Source organism: Leucoraja erinacea, chromosome 10, assembly GCF_028641065.1.
Source record: "Leucoraja erinacea ecotype New England chromosome 10, Leri_hhj_1, whole genome shotgun sequence".
In the NCBI taxonomy this organism is placed as follows: Eukaryota; Metazoa; Chordata; class Chondrichthyes; order Rajiformes; family Rajidae; genus Leucoraja; species Leucoraja erinaceus.
In genome coordinates, this window is record NC_073386.1 from 25475215 (window position 1) to 25492994 (window position 17780).

Genomic DNA, 17780 nt, shown 5'->3' on the forward strand with positions numbered 1-17780 from the left:
TCAATCTCCTAAATTCTAGAGAGTATAAACCAAGTCTATCCAGTCTTTCTTCATAAGACAGTCCTGACATCCCAGGAATCAGTCTGGTGAACCTTCTCTGCACTCCCTCTATGGCAATAATGTCCTTCCTCAGATTTGGAGACCAAAACTGCACGCAATACTCCAGGTGTGGTCTCACCAAGACCCTATACAACTGCAGTAGAACCTCCCTGCTCCTATACTCAAATCCTCTTGCTATGAAAGCCAACATGCCATTCGCTTTCTTTACTGCCTGCTGCACCTGCATGCCTACCTTCAATGACTGGTGTACCATGACACCCAGGTCTCGCTGCATCTCCCCCTTTCCCAATCGGCCACCATTTAGGTAATAGTCTGCTTTCCCGTTTTTGCCACCAAAATGGATAACCTCACATTTATCCACATTAAACTGCATCTGCCAAACATTTGCCCACTCACCCAGCCTATCCAAGTCACCTTGCAGTCTCCTAGCATCCTCCTCACACCTAACACTGCCCCCCAGCTTAGTGTCATCCGCAAACTTGGAGATATTGCCTTCAATTCCCTCATCCAGATCATTAATATATATTGTAAATAGCTGGGGTCCCAGTACTGAGCCTTGCGGTACCCCACTAGTCACTGCCTGCCATTGTGAAAAGGACCCGTTTACTCCTACTCTTTGCTTCCTGTTTGCCAGCCAGTTCTCTATCCACATCAATACTGAACCCCCAATGCCATGTGCTTTAAGTTTGTATACTAATCTCTTATGTGGGACCTTGTCGAAAGCCTTCTGGAAGTCCAGATACACCACATCCACTGGTTCTCCCCTATCCACGCTACTAGTTACATCCTCGAAAAATTCTATAAGATTCGTCAGACATGATTTACCTTTCGTAAATCCATGCTGACTTTGTCCAATGATTTCACCACTTTCCAAATGTGCTGCTATCCCATCTTTAATAACTGACTCTAGCAGTTTCCCCACTACCGATGTTAGGCTAACTGGTCTGTAATTCCCCGTTTTCTCTCTCCCTCCCTTCTTAAAAAGTGGGGTTACGTTTGCTACCCGCCAATCCTCTGGAACTACTCCAGAATCTAAAGAGTTTTGAAAGATTATTACTAATGCATCCACTATTTCTGGAGCTACTTCCTTAAGTACTCTGGGATGCAGCCTATCTGGCCCTGGGGATTTATCGGCCTTTAATCCATTCAATTTACCCAACACCACTTCCCGACTAACCTGGATTTCACTCAATTCCTCCACCTCCTTTGACCCGCGGGCCCCTGCTATTTCTGGCAGATCATTTATGTCTTCCTTAGTGAAGACGGAACCAAAGTAGTTATTCAATTGGTCCGCCATATCCTGGTTCCCCATGATCAACTCACCTGTTTCTGACTGCAAGGGACCTACATTTGTTTTAACTAATCTCTTTCTTTTCACATATCTATAAAAACTTTTGCAGTCAGTTTTTATGTTCACTGCCAGTTTTCTTTCATAATCCATTTTTCCTTTTCTAATTAAGCCCTTCGTCCTCCTCTGCTGGTCTCTGAATTTCTCCCAGTCCTCCAGTATGCTGCTTTTTCTGGCTAGTTTGTACGCATCATCCTTTGCTTTGATACTATCCCTGATTTCCCTTGTTATCCATGGATGCACCACCTTCCCTGATTTATTCTTTTGCCAAACTGGGATGAACAATTTTTGTAGTTCATCCATGCAGTCTTTAAATGCCTTCCATTGCATATCCACCGTCAACCCTTTTAGAATTAATTGCCAGTCAATCTTGGCCAATTCACGTCTCATACCCTCAAAGTTACCTTTCTTTAAGTTCAAAACCATTGTTTCTGAATTAACAATGTCACTCTCCATCCTAATGAAGAACTCAATCATATTATGGTCACTCTTGCCCAAGGGGCCACGCACAACAAGACTACTAACTAACCCTTCCTCATTACTCAATACCCAATCTAAAATAGCCAGCTCTCTCGTTGGTTCCTCTACATGTTGGTTTAGATAACTATCCCGCATACATTCCAAGAAATCCTCTTCCTCAGCACCCCTGCCAGTTTGATTCACCCAATCTATATGTAGATTGAAGTCACCCATTATAACTGCTTTGCCTTTGTCGCAAGCATTTCTAATTTCCTGTTTGATGCCATCCCCAACTTCACTACTACTGTTAGGTGGCCTGTACACAACACCCACCAGCGTTTTCTGCCCCTTATTGTTTCGCAGCTCTACCCATACCGATTCCACATCCTCCAAATTAATGTCCTTCCTTTCCCGAGGTCCCTTTGTGGTGTGTGCTCTAAGACTACTGTTTGAACCTGCCTGGCGTCCGGCCTTTTCCTGATCTCGTCCAGGCCGTTACAATTGGTGACCCCGCCATTCATCACACGTCGTGATGGATAACAACGCCGTTGCACTTAAACTCCCTACTCTGTGGACCGAAGAGCCTGACATCTGGTTCCAGCAGGCAGAGGCACAATTTGCTGTGCGAGGGATAACTGCGGACGAGAGAAAATACTTTTACGTGGTGAGAGCGCTTGACCAAGCGACTACGAGGCGAGTTAAGCCTTACCTTAGAGCCCCCCCGTTAACTAACAAATATAGGGGTTTAAGGAATTCCTTATCAGGAGGTTTGGCCTTGGTGAATCTCAGCGGGCAGCTCGGATTCTCTGAATGGACGGTCTGGGCAACCCTCCTGGAGGACATGCCGTCTGCTCTCCTGGAGGACATGCTCACCTTAATGGGGGACCACGAACCTCGTTTCATATTTAAATTTGCTTAACTGCAGCAGCTCCCGCCCGACATCCGCCTGCAGCTCACCAGGGATCCCTTAACCGACATGCAGGCGCTGGCCGAGCAAGCCGACGAGCTGTGGATGTTCTTAGAAGAACGACCTGGAAGCTCTGGCTGTCCTTCCCGTGGTGTTGGGAGGCTCGGAGCAGATCGGGGCCGCTATCCACCGCGTCTCCGCTGCTCACAGTCGGCCCCCACGGCAAAATCCGGCCGCCATCGGACATTCCAATGCAGACACTTTCGTTGTCTCTTAATGCATTTCGTTGTCTCTGTACTGTACACTGACAATGACAATGACAATTAAATTGAATCTGAATCTGAGACACGTCTTTTCAGCAGGGCCCGCCTGCAGTTCCACCCAACGACAGCAGAGGTCGCTGATGTTCAACACAGCCAAATTCGCTTGCAGTTCCACCAGACGCCAGCAGAGGGGGGTTGGTGCTATTACCATCGTTGCTGGGGAGCTGCGGCAAGGCAATGTCGCCCACCCTGTTAATTCCCAGGAAATAATGGGGCCGGTCGTCAGTGATTCCTTCAGTGGACGGCAATATTCATCGCGTCTTCGCCTGGGATCGCCGCCCTGGGGGTCGATTCCTCGTGGACACTGATGCGGAAGTGAGTGTTCTGCCTGCCTCCATCGCTGACATCCATGCGGGCAAACGGGGCCCCATCATCACCGTGGCGAACGGGAGTGCTATTCCCACATACGGAATTCGCACCATCTCCCTCAACTTTGGTCACAACTGCTTTTCGTGGGAGTTCGTCATCGCCGACGTTTCCCAGCCGCTGCTGAGCGCTGACTTCCTTCGAGCGGATTTTCCGGACATCCTTGAACCCCACTTCCGCTCCTCCACCCCCAAGCACGGGGTGGTGCACCATATTCCTACTACCGGCCCGCATGTGCACGCCCGGGCGTGTAATCTTGCGCCAGCCAAGCTTCATCTGGCTCGGGAGGAGTTCCACCTGGTGGAGGCGATGAGCATCGTGCGTCCCTCCGATAGCACATGGGCGTCACCGCTCCACATGGTCCCTAAAGCGGGAGGAGGATGGCGCCCGTGTGGGGATTACCGTCGTCTGAATGATTCCACCGTCGCCGACAGGTACCCGGTCCCACACATTCAGGACTTCAATGCCCATCTGGCCGGAGCATCGGTGTTCTCTAAGGTGGACCTCTTACGAGGGTACAACCAAATTCCGGTCCACCCCGACGATATACCGAAGATAGCCATTATAACGCCATTTGGACGGATGCAGTTTGGTTTGAAGAACGCTGCGCAGGCCTTTCAGCGGCTTATGGACTGTGTATGCCGCGGCCTGGATTTCGTATTCATGTACTTGGATGACATACTCGTGGCCAGTCGCTTGCGGCAGGAGAACTGCATTCATCTCCGTCGGCTGTGTCAGTGCCTCAGCGATTTTGGTTTGTCCATCAACTTGTCCAAATGCCGAGGTGGCTATCGACTTCCTCAGCCACCGCGTAACTCCACAGGGGGTGGTTCCTCTGCCGGCCAGGGTGGACGCTGTCCGCAGGTTCCCCCATCCGACCACAGTTAAGGGTCTACAGGAGTTCGTGGGGATGGTCACCTTTTATTACCGTTTCTTGCCGGCAGCGGCCGCAGTCATGCGCCCACTTTTCCACCTGATTGCTGGTCATCGCAAGGAGGTTGAGTGGTCCGACGAAGCAACAGCGGCATTCGAGAGGGCTAAGGAGGCACTGGCTGGGGCCACAATGCTCGTCCACCCATGTGAGGACGCCCCTGCCGCCCTTAAGCTTATGAGGTAGACGCTTCTGAGGTTGCGGTTGGGGCAGTGTTGGAGCAGCTCGTTGACGGATGCTGACGGCCACTCGTCTTCTTCAGCAGGCATCTCAGTGGTGCTCAGCGTTGTTACAGCACTTTCGACCGCGAGCTCCTTGCCCTGTACCTCGCCGTACGCCACTTTCACTACTTCCTAGAAGGGCCTTTTACTGCATTTACGGCTCACAAAACACTAACCTTCGCGCTCGCCAAGGTTTCAGACCCGTGGTCTGCCCGGCAGCAGAGGCAGTTGGCGTATGTGTCCGAGTACACCACCTCCATCCATTTCGTTGAGGGCAAGTATAACAGGGTGGTTGACGCCTTATCGCGACCTGCAGTTCACGCGGTTCCCCAAGTCGCTGAGGGTATTAAATATTCTGCCCTGGCAGCCGCTCAGCTGGTCGACGAGATGGCCGCCTATCGTACGGCAGTTTCAGGCCTGCAGTTGGAGGACATTGACTGTGGTCCTGGGGGCGCAACGCTGCTGTGAGATGCCTCCACTGGACTTCCGCAACCCATCGGCCCCATCGCCTGGCGGCGCAGGTTGTTTGAGGTGCTCCATGGGCTTGCGCATCCCTCCATCAGGGCGACAACGGCCCTGGTAGCCTCCCGCTTCATGTGCACGGGCTGCGGAAGGAGGTTGGACATTGGGCGCGCATTTGTATCCCGTGCCAGACTGCCAAGGTGCAACGACATGTGCGCGCGCGTTGCAGGAGTTCACCATCCCTCGCCAGCGGTTCGACCACATTCACGTGGACATCGTGGGGCCGCTGCCGCCGTCCCAGGGCATGGCCTATCTGTTCACTGTCGTGGACTGCTTCACGCGGTAGCCTGAAGCCATTCCGCTACATGATTCTTCAACGGCCACTTGTGCACGAGTCTTGGTGGCGCACTGGATCGCCCGGTTCGGTGTGCCACTGGACATAACATCCGACCGGGGGCCTTAGTTCACGTCGGAACTTTGGTCGGCCATGGCACGCCTCCTGGGGGTGAGGAAATATATAATAAAATTGCTCAAATGATAAGTTCTGAAAGAACTTGTATTAAGTTGCAAGAGAAAAGCTTGGAGTTGGGGCTTTCAGAAATACATGCCTCCACAAAGAAATAAAAACAAAGAACACACACAGGAGAACAGATGGCTTATCACAACATGGAAATATTGATCTGATGGGCACCATCCTTCTTCCTTTGTGACACCTCTTCCGAGCTCGGGTGTATCATTAAGGCAATTTATGGTTGTCTATGTTGGATTGTAGGCACCAAGGCTAGATACTAGATCTGTAAATTGGTTTGTGCTGTTTAAATGTATTTATGTTGGGATAAGAGATATGGCATAGGTGATGGTTGTGTGGCCTTTGCAAAAGGATTTCTTATGTTATGGAAGACTGAGAATGTAACTCTGTTTTGATCTAAGCCAAACGATTGGGGTTTGCATATAGTAATCTTCAAATTGCTGTGTGGAATGCTTTTGATAAGAAGTTGTAAAGAGGCCTTACATTCTTTTCCTACAGAGATAGAAGGGGGAGGTTGTAATACAAAATGAAATTAGATCCGAGCTTGGGAAGAAGCAATCAAGTGTGACAGTTAATGGCCTTTATGTGGCTGGAGTTGGGAATTGTGCGATTAGAAATAACTTAAGTCTTTACCACTTTGTAAGAATGAGGCAAAACTCATCTTTAATCTTTGTAATCCATAAGTAACTGTATTTTAACTATGTGGTTGTAAGGAAATTAATTGTGAAGTGTATTGTGTTTAATTACGATTGTAAGTATTAGACTTTGTTTAAATCTGAAGTTTTAGAAATCTTTCTTTTCCAAAAGTGAAAATATGTTTTGTATGTATGTGTTGTGTGATTGCTATATTATGTGTATATTCTGAAAAGTATTCTGTGAGAATTAGTTTTATATCTGTGGTTTTACTTTATTGAAATAAAATGATTTTGAGCAAAGAGGTTGAAGAAACCAGAGGGGAAGAAGGTTGTAAGGGGCTGGAAAAGGGAAAATCATGTGACTATACGTGTTGTCAATCAATGGAAAGGATTTAGTTGATTGGTTAATGCAAATAAGTTAAATGTATGGTAAACCATAATGATTGGTTAATAGTTTGCTACTCCTTTTGTACCATCCTTGTCTTTTACCTATATAAAGTGTTACATTCATGCCAAAGTCAGTAGTTCTTTCGACCTGCTCCAGAGTTTCTAACTCTGTGTTGGAAGGTTTAAAGAATTATCCAGTGCTGTCAGAATAAAGAATTGATTTTAGCAGCAATGGTTTGAATCAAGTTTTCTTGAATTAGACTGGCAAAAAGAACTCATTTTAACAGGGGTTCGCCTACACCACACAACGGCGTAACATCTGCAGGTTTCACCGCCAACTCAAGGATGCCCTGAAGGCACGGCTGAATGATCCGGACTGGGTTGACGCTCTCCCGTGGGTTTTGCTGGGGATTTGCACTGCACCGAAAGAGGATTTGGCCTCCTCCTCCGCCGAGTTGGCATATGGCTCTATGTTGACAGTGCCCAAGGAGTTCATCCCACTGGCATGGGGCCAGGTGGAGCAGCCTTAGGACACTCTGCAACGTCTTCGTCAGATGGTGGGCAAGCTGGCACCGGTGCCCACATCTCGTCATGGGTCCTTCCGTCCGCACGTTCCCTCTTCTCTGGAGGACTGCCAGTTTATCTTCCTATGCAGGGATGCTCATTGGACACCTCTCCAGCGGCCGTACGAGGGTCCCTTCCGAGTCCTAGAGCATGGCTCATCTACATTTGTCCTGGACATGGGGGGTCGGCATGAGACTGTTTCGGTTGCACGGCTGAAGCCGGCGCATATTGACATTGATCAGCCGGTGCTGGTAGCGAGTGCGCCCTCCTTTTAGGGTACCTCCTTCTCTGGCTACTCCGTCCCCTGCACCTGTTGGTCAGTTGCCTGTTCCTGTGCCGGGCATGGTATGCACCCGGGCTGACCGCCGTGTACGCCCTCCTGTCCGTTTCGTGCCTCGCGTACTTTGGGGGGGGGGGTGGGGGCCTGTGGCGGTCCCTGGGGGGTAGGCCACTCCTTGGATCATCCCCCTCGCCTATTGAGGTACAGGGGCGTTGGTCTGCCACGGGGTTTCCCAAGGTCCCTATGCGGTGTGTGCTCTCGCTGTGAGATTAAAGATTACTATCCAGGCCGCTATAATTTTCACTTATAAAATAGCTTACAGTAAAAAGAAAACAAAAATAACCATGTTATTGGGCAAAATCAGCCCATCGCAACTCTTCTCCGGGTGGCAACACCAGCAGTGGCTGCCTCGCCAACAGTCTGTCTGTCCTTTTTTTATTTTCTGTTATATTTAGTACGTGTTAAAAGTATGTTTTAGTGTTCCTTTGTTTGTTTTATGTGGGGAGTGTGGGGGGGGGGGGGGGGGGGTGGGTGGTGGATTTTTTTTTTCAATCTCTTACCTCTACAGAGATGCGATTTTTATTCCATATCGCGTCTCCATCCCCACTGCGGCCTAACATCGTGGAGTTGGCGGCCTTTCCTGGAGACCAACCCAGCGCTCCAATCCGCTGTGATGGATGTTTATGTTAACTTTTATGTGGTTGTGTGTCTTGTGTTGCTTTTCATTTAGTATGGCTGTATGGTAACTCAAATTTCACTGTACCTTTTGGTACATGTGACAAACTGACCTTGACACCATGAAATTAAGTATTCTAATATTCTATGGCTAAAGTCCCAAAACGACATTGAGAGAACAGTTGAGAAGAGGAAAACTAGGCCTAATCTGAGGGGTATAGTCAAACAAGTAGTTGAAGTGTCAGCAGAAGGGCATTATTGAGAGGGTTTTTATTGAGAGGGTTAAAGATGGACCAGAAATTAAAATACTCAATTAGGGCAAGGCAAATTTCAATATTATAAGATAGGACCTGACAAAAGTAGACAGGATGCGGCTACTTAAAAGATAAGCCTACAATGGACAAGTGGTAAACATTCAAATGTGAAATCATGAGAGTTCAGGGCCAACAGTTTATCATCCTTGCAGATCCAAACCCAAGGAATCTAAATGTGAAGAGATAGAAAGCTGGATATAGAGCCATAGACAATAGACACAAGGTGCAGGAGTGGACCATTTGGCTCATCGAGCCAGCACCATCATTCACTGTGATCATGGCTGATCATCCACAGTACCCCGTTCCTGCCATCTCCCCATGTCCCTTGACTCTGCTATCTTTAAGAGCTCTATCTAAGTTAAACCTTGGGCCAGAGGCCCTAAAATGAATAATTCTTACCTGTATTCAGATAATTCCAGTTGCAATGAGGTGGGAAGGGAGAGGGGAGGGGTAGGGGTAGCAGTAAATTGCTGGAACATATTTTGTTAAAAAGGGGATATTAGATATCTTAGCGAGTGAATACATCCCCAGAGTCCGATAAGATTATCCCAAGCTGTTATGCGAGGAGATCGCCTGGATGCCAACAATGATTTGTAATCTTTATGGCCACAGGTGACTAGAGGAGAACAAATATACCCTTGTTCAAAAAGAGCAACAGCTACAGTGGATTCAGAAAGTATTAACACCCCTTCACTTCTTCCACATTTTGTTATGTTACAGCCTTATTTTAAAATGGATTAAATTCTTTTTTTTTAAATAATCAATCTACGCACAATGCCCCAGAATGAAGAAGCGAAAACAGGTGATTAGAATTTTTTGCAAAGTAATTAATAAATAACTGAAATATCACATTTACATATGTATTCAGACCATTTGCTATGCCACTCAATATTGTGCTTAGGCTTATCCTGTTTCCATTGGTTATCCTTGAGATGTTTCTACAACTTGGAGTTCACCAGTGGTAAATTAAATCGATTGGACAAGATTTGGAAAGGCACACACCTGTCTATGCAAGGTCCCACAGTTGACGGTACATGTCAGAGTAAAAACCATGCCATGAGGACGAAGGAATTGTACATAGACCTCCGAGACAGGATTGTGTCGACACAGATCTGGGGAAGATTATAAAACAATTTCTGCAGCATTGCAGGTCCCAAAGACCCCAGTGGTCTCAGTCATTCTTAAATGGAAGAACTTTGGAACCACCAGGACTTTTCATAGAGCTGGCCACTCTGAGTTCCTCTTTGTGGAGATGGGAGAACCTTCCAGAAGGACATCTATATCTGCAGCATTCCACCAATCAGGCCTTTATGGTAGAATGGCCTGCGGAAGCCACTCCGCAGTAAAAGGCACATGAAAGCCCACTTGGAGTTTGCCAAAAGGCATGAGATACAAGACTCTCTGGTCTGATGAAACCAAGATAGGCCTGAATGCCAAGCATCACGTCTGGAGGAAACCAGGCACCGCTCATCACCTGGCCAATACCATACCTACGGTGAAGCATGGTGGAGGCAGCATCATGCTGTGGGGATGTATTTCAGCGGCAAGAACTGGGAGACGAGTCAGGATCGAAGGAAAGATGAAAGGAGCAAAGCCCTTGATAAAAACTGAAATGTAACAAAATGTGAAAAAGTGAAGGGGTCTGAATACTTTCTGAATGCACTGTATAAACCAGTTAATAACAGGTCAGTAAATCCAAAATTAAAGGTAGGAACGTGAATGGTAAAATTGTAGGATCCCATCTGACCAATGTGATTGGATTTCTCATAGAGATGACAAAACATATTGGTGCAAGCAATGCAATGGATCAGTAAGGATTTTGACAAGTTTCTAAAGTGGTTGGAAAGATTAAAGCCCTTGGGATCCCTGGCAAATTGGATTGATTTTGTGATTGGAAGCCCATAACCAGTGAACTATCACAAAGATTTCAGATTCAGATTCAAACTTTTTCATTGTGCAGTGTACAAGTACAGAGACAACAAAATGCAGTTAGCATCTCACCCAGAATAATGGAACAGTAAAATATATATATATATTTACAGTAGCAGTAGTGCAATTTTCGGGGGGGGGGGGGGGGAGAGATCAGTCACTGGGGGAAGGAGTGTCCTTCCCCCAGGAGGTGGTGACTGGCAATCACCAAGGTGCAGAGTTTATGTAGGGTAATAGCCACAGGGAAGAAGCTGTTCCTGAACCTGCTGGTCCGGCGACAGGGAGACCTGTAGCGCCTCCCAGATGGGAGGAGGGTCAACAGTCTGTGGTTGGGGTGAGAGCAATCCTTGACGATGCTGCACGCTCTTCGCAGACATCGCTTGCTCTGGACAGTCTCAATGGAGGGGAGTGAGGAACCGGTGATGCGTTGGGCAATTTTCACCTCCCTCTGCTGTGCTTTCTGGTCGGAGACAGAGCGGTTGCCATATCATACTGTGATAGTTAGTAAGGATGCTCTTGATGGCGCAGCAATAGTTCACCAGAATCTGAGGAGACAAATGGACCTTCTTTAGTCTCCTCAGGAAGAGACGCTGGTGAGCCTTCTTGATCAGTGTTGAGGTATTGTGGATCCAAGAGAGGTCATCAGAGATGTTGACCCCCAGAAACCTGAAGCTGGAAACACGCTCCACCTCCGTCCCGTTAATATGGATGGGGGTGTGAGTGCCACCCCTAGACCTTCTGTGGTCCACAATGAGCTCCTTGGTCTTCTTGGTGTTAAGGGCCAGGTTGTTGTCAGCGCACCATGCTGCTAGGAGCTGGACCTCCTCCCTATAGGCCGACTCATCGTTGTCGCTGATGAGGCCAATCACCGTTGTATCATCTGCATACTTGATGATGGTGTTAGCACCATGTACAGGTGTGCAGTCGTAGGTGAAGAGGGAGTAGAGGAGAGGGCTCAGCACACAGCCCTGTGGAATGCCGGTGTTCAGGGTGAGGGTTGAAGAGGTGTGGTTGTCTAACCTAACAGACTGGGGTCTGTTGGTTAGAAAGTCCAGTATCCAGTTGCAGAGGGAGGGGTCGATGCCCAGGTCGATGTGTTTGGTGATCGGTTTGGAGGGGATAATGGTGTTAAATGCTGAGCTAAAGTCAATACACAGCATTCTCACGTAGGTGTCTGTTGTCGAGGTGGGAGAGGGCGGAGTGAAGTGCCGTGGAGATGGCATCCTCCGTACTCCTGTTCTTGCGGTAGGCGAACTGATAGGGGTCCAGTGTGGGAGGTAGGCAGTCTTTGAGGTGTGCCAGGACCAGCCTCTCGAAGCACTTAGTGATGATGGGAGTAAGTGCAACTGGGCGAAAATCGTTGCGGCTCGCCGCAGTGGAGTGTTTTGGCATGTAGATGGAGGTGGTTTTAAGGCACGTAGTGACAGCTGCTTGGGCAAGTGGCAGGTTGAAGATGTCAGTCCAGACGTCTGACAGCTGCGCAGTACAGGCCCTGAGAATGCGCTCGGGGATGCCGTCAGGACCAGCAGCCTTTCGTGCATTAATCCTGCTCAGTGTCGCATACACGTCGATGGGGGTGATGTGAGGGACTGGTGATCTGCAGGGAGCACAGCCTTGATGGCCATCTCTTGATTGTCCCTGTCAAAGCGGCCATAAAAGTGGTTAAGCTCCTCAAGGAAGGAGGCGTCGCTGGATGTGGGGGTGTTGGTGGATTTATAGTCCATGATGGCCTGGATGCCTTGCCACATGCGCCGGGGGTCGGAATTGTTCTCGAAGTGCTCCTTGATCATTAGCTTGTAGCTGTGCTTGGCCTTCTTGATGTCCCTTTTCAGGTTAGCCCTGGATGAACTGTAGGCTCGAGCATTGCCTGACCTGAAAGCGGTGTCACGTGCCTTCAGCAGTAGCCTGACCTATCTGTTCATCCATGGCTTCTGATTCGGGAATGTTGTCACCCGTTTGAGGGAGGTGACACTGTTAATGATGGAGTTGATAGTCCAAAATGGAGCAGGTACAAAGATTTGTGCTGGGACCCTTATTAGTTGTTATATATGTTATTTGGATATGAATGCAAGAGGTACAATTACTAAGTTTGCAAATGACATGCAAATTAGTAGCACTACTGAGGGGAAGGAGGATAGCTATAGGCTACCAGTTCACACTATTTAGTTGGTAGGATGGGCAGAGCAAAGGCAAATTAAATTTAATCCTGATAGGTGCTAGTAATGTAATTTGTAAGAACTAATCAGGATAGGCCCTACATCATGATTACTGAGACCTTAACATAGAAACATAGAAATTAGGTGCAGGAGTAGGCCATTCGGCCCTTCGAGCTTGCACCGCCATTCAATATGATCATGGCTGATCATCCAACTCAGTATCCCGCACCTGCCTTCTACCCATACCCTCTGATCCCCTTAGCCACAAGGGCCACATCTAACTCCCTCTTAAATATAGCCAATGAACTGGCCTTGACTACCCTCTGTGGCAGAGAGTTCCAGAGATTCACCACTCTCTGTGTGAAAAAAGATCTTCTCATCTCAGTTTTAAAGGATTTCCCCCTTATCCTTAAGCTGTGACCCCTTGTCCTGGACTTCCCCAACATCGGGAACAATCTTCCTGCATCTAGCCTGTCCAACCCCTTAAGAATTTTGTAAGTTTCTATAAGATACTCAATCTCCTAAATTCTAGAGAGTATAATCCAAGTCTATCCAGTCTTTCTTCATAAGACAGTCCTGACATCCCAGGAATCAGTCTGGTGAACCTTCTCTGCACTCCCTCTATGGCAATAATGTCCTTCCTCAGATTTGGAGACCAAAACTGTACGCAATACTCCAGGTGTGGTCTCACCCAGACCCTGTACAACTGCAGTAGAGCCTCCCTGCTCCTATACTCAAATCCTTTTGCTATGAAGGAGCAGAAAGACCTTTTGTGTGCAAGTCCAGTTATCCCAGAAGATAGTAGTATAGATACAAGGTGAAGAAAGCATTGGGAAACTTACTTTTATTAACCAGGATATAGAATGTGAGCAGGGAACTTATGATACGGCTTTACAAATATTGGTTAGAACACAGCTGGAACACTGTGCAATGTTCTAGACATCACATGAAATGAACCCGAATTACACCGAAATTAAGTGAAATTGAAATGCAGAAAATGCTAACTGGAATGAAGGAAAGATTGAGTAGGTTGTGTTTATTTTTCCTGAATCAGGAAGCTGAGGGAACTCTTAAGAAATATACTAAATAATGAGAATAGTAGTAAATCTGAGAAGGATACTAGGACTGCTTCTATCGGGCATACAAGGACTTCAGGCTGACCATCAGCCTGAACAAGACGAACGTCTTGGAGCGGGATACAGAGGCGCCGCTTGTCATCACCATCAACGACTGCGAACTTGATGCCGTCCATCAGTTCACGTACCTCGGCTCCACCATCACCGACAACCTCTCCTTGGACACAGAGATTGATAAGAGAATTGGGAAGGCAGCTACAACTCTCGCTCGCCTCACAACTCGAGTGTGGACCAACCCAAAACTGACAGTGAAGGCAAAGATAGCAGTCTACAACGCTTGTGTCATCAGCACGCTGCTGTACGGCAGTGAGACATGGACTACATATGCCAAGCAGGTGAGAAAACGCAACACCTACCACGTGAGAAGCATCCGCCGTATCCTGGGCATATCCTGGCAAGACCGAGTGTCCAATGCCGAGATCTTGTCTCGTGCTGGCCTTCCCAGTATGTACGCTGTACTCAGGCGGCAGACTGTGGTGGTTGGGCCATGTCCACCGGCTGGAGGATGGCCGTATTCCAAAAGATATCCTCTATGGAGAGCTGACATCTGGGAGGAGAACCATCGGCCGCCCCCAGCTACATTACAAGGATGTCTGCAAGAGATATGAAGGCGCTCGACATCGATGTGGAGTCCTGGGAGAGCCTTGCAGCTGACCGCACGAGGCGGAGAGGTCAGCATCTGAACCAACATCTCAAAACGGGGGAAGACAAACTGTTGAACGCAGTGGCAGACAAGCGGGCACAAAGAAAGGAGCACAGCAACTTCAACAAATGTGACTTTTGCCAGAGACTGTCACTCCCGCATTGGTCTCTTCAGCCACAAGCGACGCTGCTCTAGCCGAGGTTTGGAGCAAGCAGCCAACAGCTAGGATGCATCACCCATGGTCAGTCATGATCTAGGGGGCCTACGGATGGAGTAGTAAATCTAGATGGTAGATCTAAGACCCTAGGAAAAGCTTTTCCCCATTCAGAGAAAGATTGGAATTTGGAATGCACTGCTTGAATGGCTGATGGAGGCACAATATCTTAGTGTTGAGATGAGCTTGATTTCCCAAGACATGGAAAACAATGGACAAATTGCTGTTAAATGGGAGTAATATAGTTAATTGAAAGGCAGCATCCATATAGTGGGCTGAACAACATACTTCTATGTTATATCATTTTATGAATTGGTTGGTATCGGCTGATAAACATGGGAAATCAGGAAATGAATATCCTGATGTAGTCAAGCAGATAACCTAGATGGGTAATAAGCAAAAAGGCAAACAATAATACTAGAAAGGTGAAAATGGTAAAAAGTTACATTTCTCTCAATTTTATTTCTGACAATACCATTTCTGAAGTAGTTTTGCTGAAGGATCATTAACCTGAAGCATTAGTTTGGTTGTTCTTTTCATAGGTGGTGTCCAACCTATTCAGCACCTTCAGCATTCAGCCTCCCTGTTGGATTGCAACCTTATCGTGGTCGGAGAGCTGTGTGTCTCAGTGACCCCTAGAGCTATGCGGGAGACTAGTCTCCTGTTAGGGTCTCCCATGCTGGACAAGTCGAAGGGTAGAGGCGAGACGAAGAGCGATCCACTGGTCCTCCAGGTTGGAGGTTGAGCACACGGCTAACAACCCTGTCTCACAACACAAATACGTTACAGAAACAACAACTGAAGAAATCAACACTACTGGGCATGATGGACTTCCAGGGCTATCGACTGATGCTAGGATGAATGTCAACCAGACAGCATCCCAAGAATAGCCCTGCACTGGACACCGGAAGAGAAAAGGAAAAGAGGGAGACCCAAAACCACCTGGTGTTGAACTGTAGAGGAAGAAATGAAAACAATGAACCTGACCTGGGATAGTGTCCAGAAGCTAGTCCAGAACAGACAAGAGTGGAGGACCTTCGTTGCTGCTCTATATGCCAGGAGGCATAATAGGCAGTCACTACTCAGCATTCAGCCGACTTTAAAAATACATCATAAAATGAGAGTATCGTGTGCTCAGTTTCTGAACTTGAATGGTACAGAAATCCATAAAAAATAATTTCAGACACAATGCTGATGAACTTTATGCTGGACTTTACCCGCGAGATGAGAAAGATTTCTATTTCTAATTCTAAAAGGTTTCTAATATTTTGCCTTCCAACTATGTAACAGCTAGTTTCAGCAATTTCAAATGCAATAAGTTTTCACAATAGAAATCCAATAATTCAGCAGCATCAGGATTTTCATGACGAACAGATGCTTCATAACTTCATGAATGTTATCTCAGCAACATTTTTGACTCAATTTATATTGTTACACAATATTACATATTTTCTAAGAAACCCAGTGCCTTTAAAGAATGTGGGAAACAGAACCCACTGAGTTAAGAGTCAAAGAGCTAGAAGGCACAGAAACAGGCCATTTGGCCCACCATGTCCAGGTTGATAAAATTGGCATATCGGGTTAGACCCATTTGACTGTTAAACCGTTCCGATCTGTCAAAATGTCTTAAGTCAAAATTGTATCTGCTTCTACAGCTTCCTCCGATAGCTTATCCCAGCAAGGACTACCCTTAGTAAAAATGGTGCCTGCCCCCCCCCCCCCCCCCTCCCCCTCCCCCTCACCCAAGGTCCTTTATAAATTTATCCATTTGCCATCTTCCCACCTTTCCATCTGAACTAGATCCTGGTGCAAACTTAAAAAATCTTCCTCAGTGTCTGTCTACTGTACCACCAATTCTGGTGCCATCTACAAATTTACAATAATGTTAACTGCATTGTTAGTGTATATAACAAAACAGTATGGGATCCAGCACAAACCCCACACCCAAGGTCAAAGGCCTCTAATCAGAAAACACCCCTCCACAACTACGCTTTGACTTCTTCCTCCAAGCTAACTTTGCATCCAGTTAACTAGCTTACCTTGGATCCCATGCAATCTAACCTTTCAGACAAGCCTACCACACAGCATCTTGTTAAAGGCTTTGATAAGTCCATATAGACAACATCCACTGCCCTGCACTCATCAGTACCCTTGTTGCCCTCTTTAGCTTTGTGATATTGTCCACACAAAAACCCGTGCCAACTATCCCTATAGTCCAGGCCTATCCAAATGCTGGTAGATCATGTCCTAAGAATCTTCAACAAGTTTCCTTCCACTGACCTCAAGCTCACCAGCCTGTAGTTCCTTGGTTTGTCCTTACTATCCTTGTTAAATACGGTACAACATAGGCTACACTCTAGTTATCTGGAACTTGATCTATGGCTAACTATGCAAATATATTTGCAATGGCCTCCTGGGTATTCTGGACCTATATACCCAGAAGGTCAAAGGATGGTACACAAAAATGCTGGAGAAACTCACCGGGTGCAGCAGCAAGGTCAAAGGATGCACTTGGTTAAACCCTAGTGGTTTATTCACCTTAGTTCGCTTTAAAACTGCCAATACCTCCTTTGACAATTCATATACATAATCCAAGACACTACAAATCCTATGCCTCAATTCCTTAGCTTACATGCTCTTCTCCATAAAAACAACCCAGTCACTTTTACTCTAAATATACCTGCAGAATCTTTTGGGACTTTCCTTTACCTTGCCTCCCAGATCCAATGTATGTCCTCCTTTTGCCAGCCCCATTGCTTTCTTAAGTGTACTCCATTATACTCAGTGAAATTAGCTTGATCTTGGTTGTCTAAAAAGTATCCCTTTTTCTGACCAGAGCCTCAATGGCTCTCTTCAATCAGGGCTCCATAAACTTGCTGGTTTTGCCCTTCACCCTAATGAGAACATGCTGCTCTGTAATCTTGCAATTTCATTTTTGAAATAGTCCCACATGCCATCCATCGCCTTACCTGCAAACAAGCTTTCCCAATCAATCTCTGCAAGTTCCCAGTTAATATCTCCAAAAATTGCCCTTGCGCCAATTTAGGATGTTAATTTGCATGCCAGCCTTTTCTTTCTCCATAACTACTTTAAAACTATATAATTATGGTCACTGGTCCCAAAGTGCTCGTCCACAGATACTTCAATCACTTGCCCCACATCGTTACCTAAGAGGTGATCCAGTGTTGCACCCTCTCTGGTAGCACCTTTATATACAGTTTAAGGAAGCTTTTTGTAACAC

General features: G+C 47.1%; 1 protein-coding gene across 1 annotated transcript in view; it reads right to left on the reverse strand.

Moving 5' to 3' along the window:
• The window catches only part of LOC129700930 (zinc finger FYVE domain-containing protein 9-like), a 113224-nt gene that overhangs the window by 52359 nt on the left and 43085 nt on the right, over positions 1-17780 (reverse strand). The window lies entirely within an intron of this gene.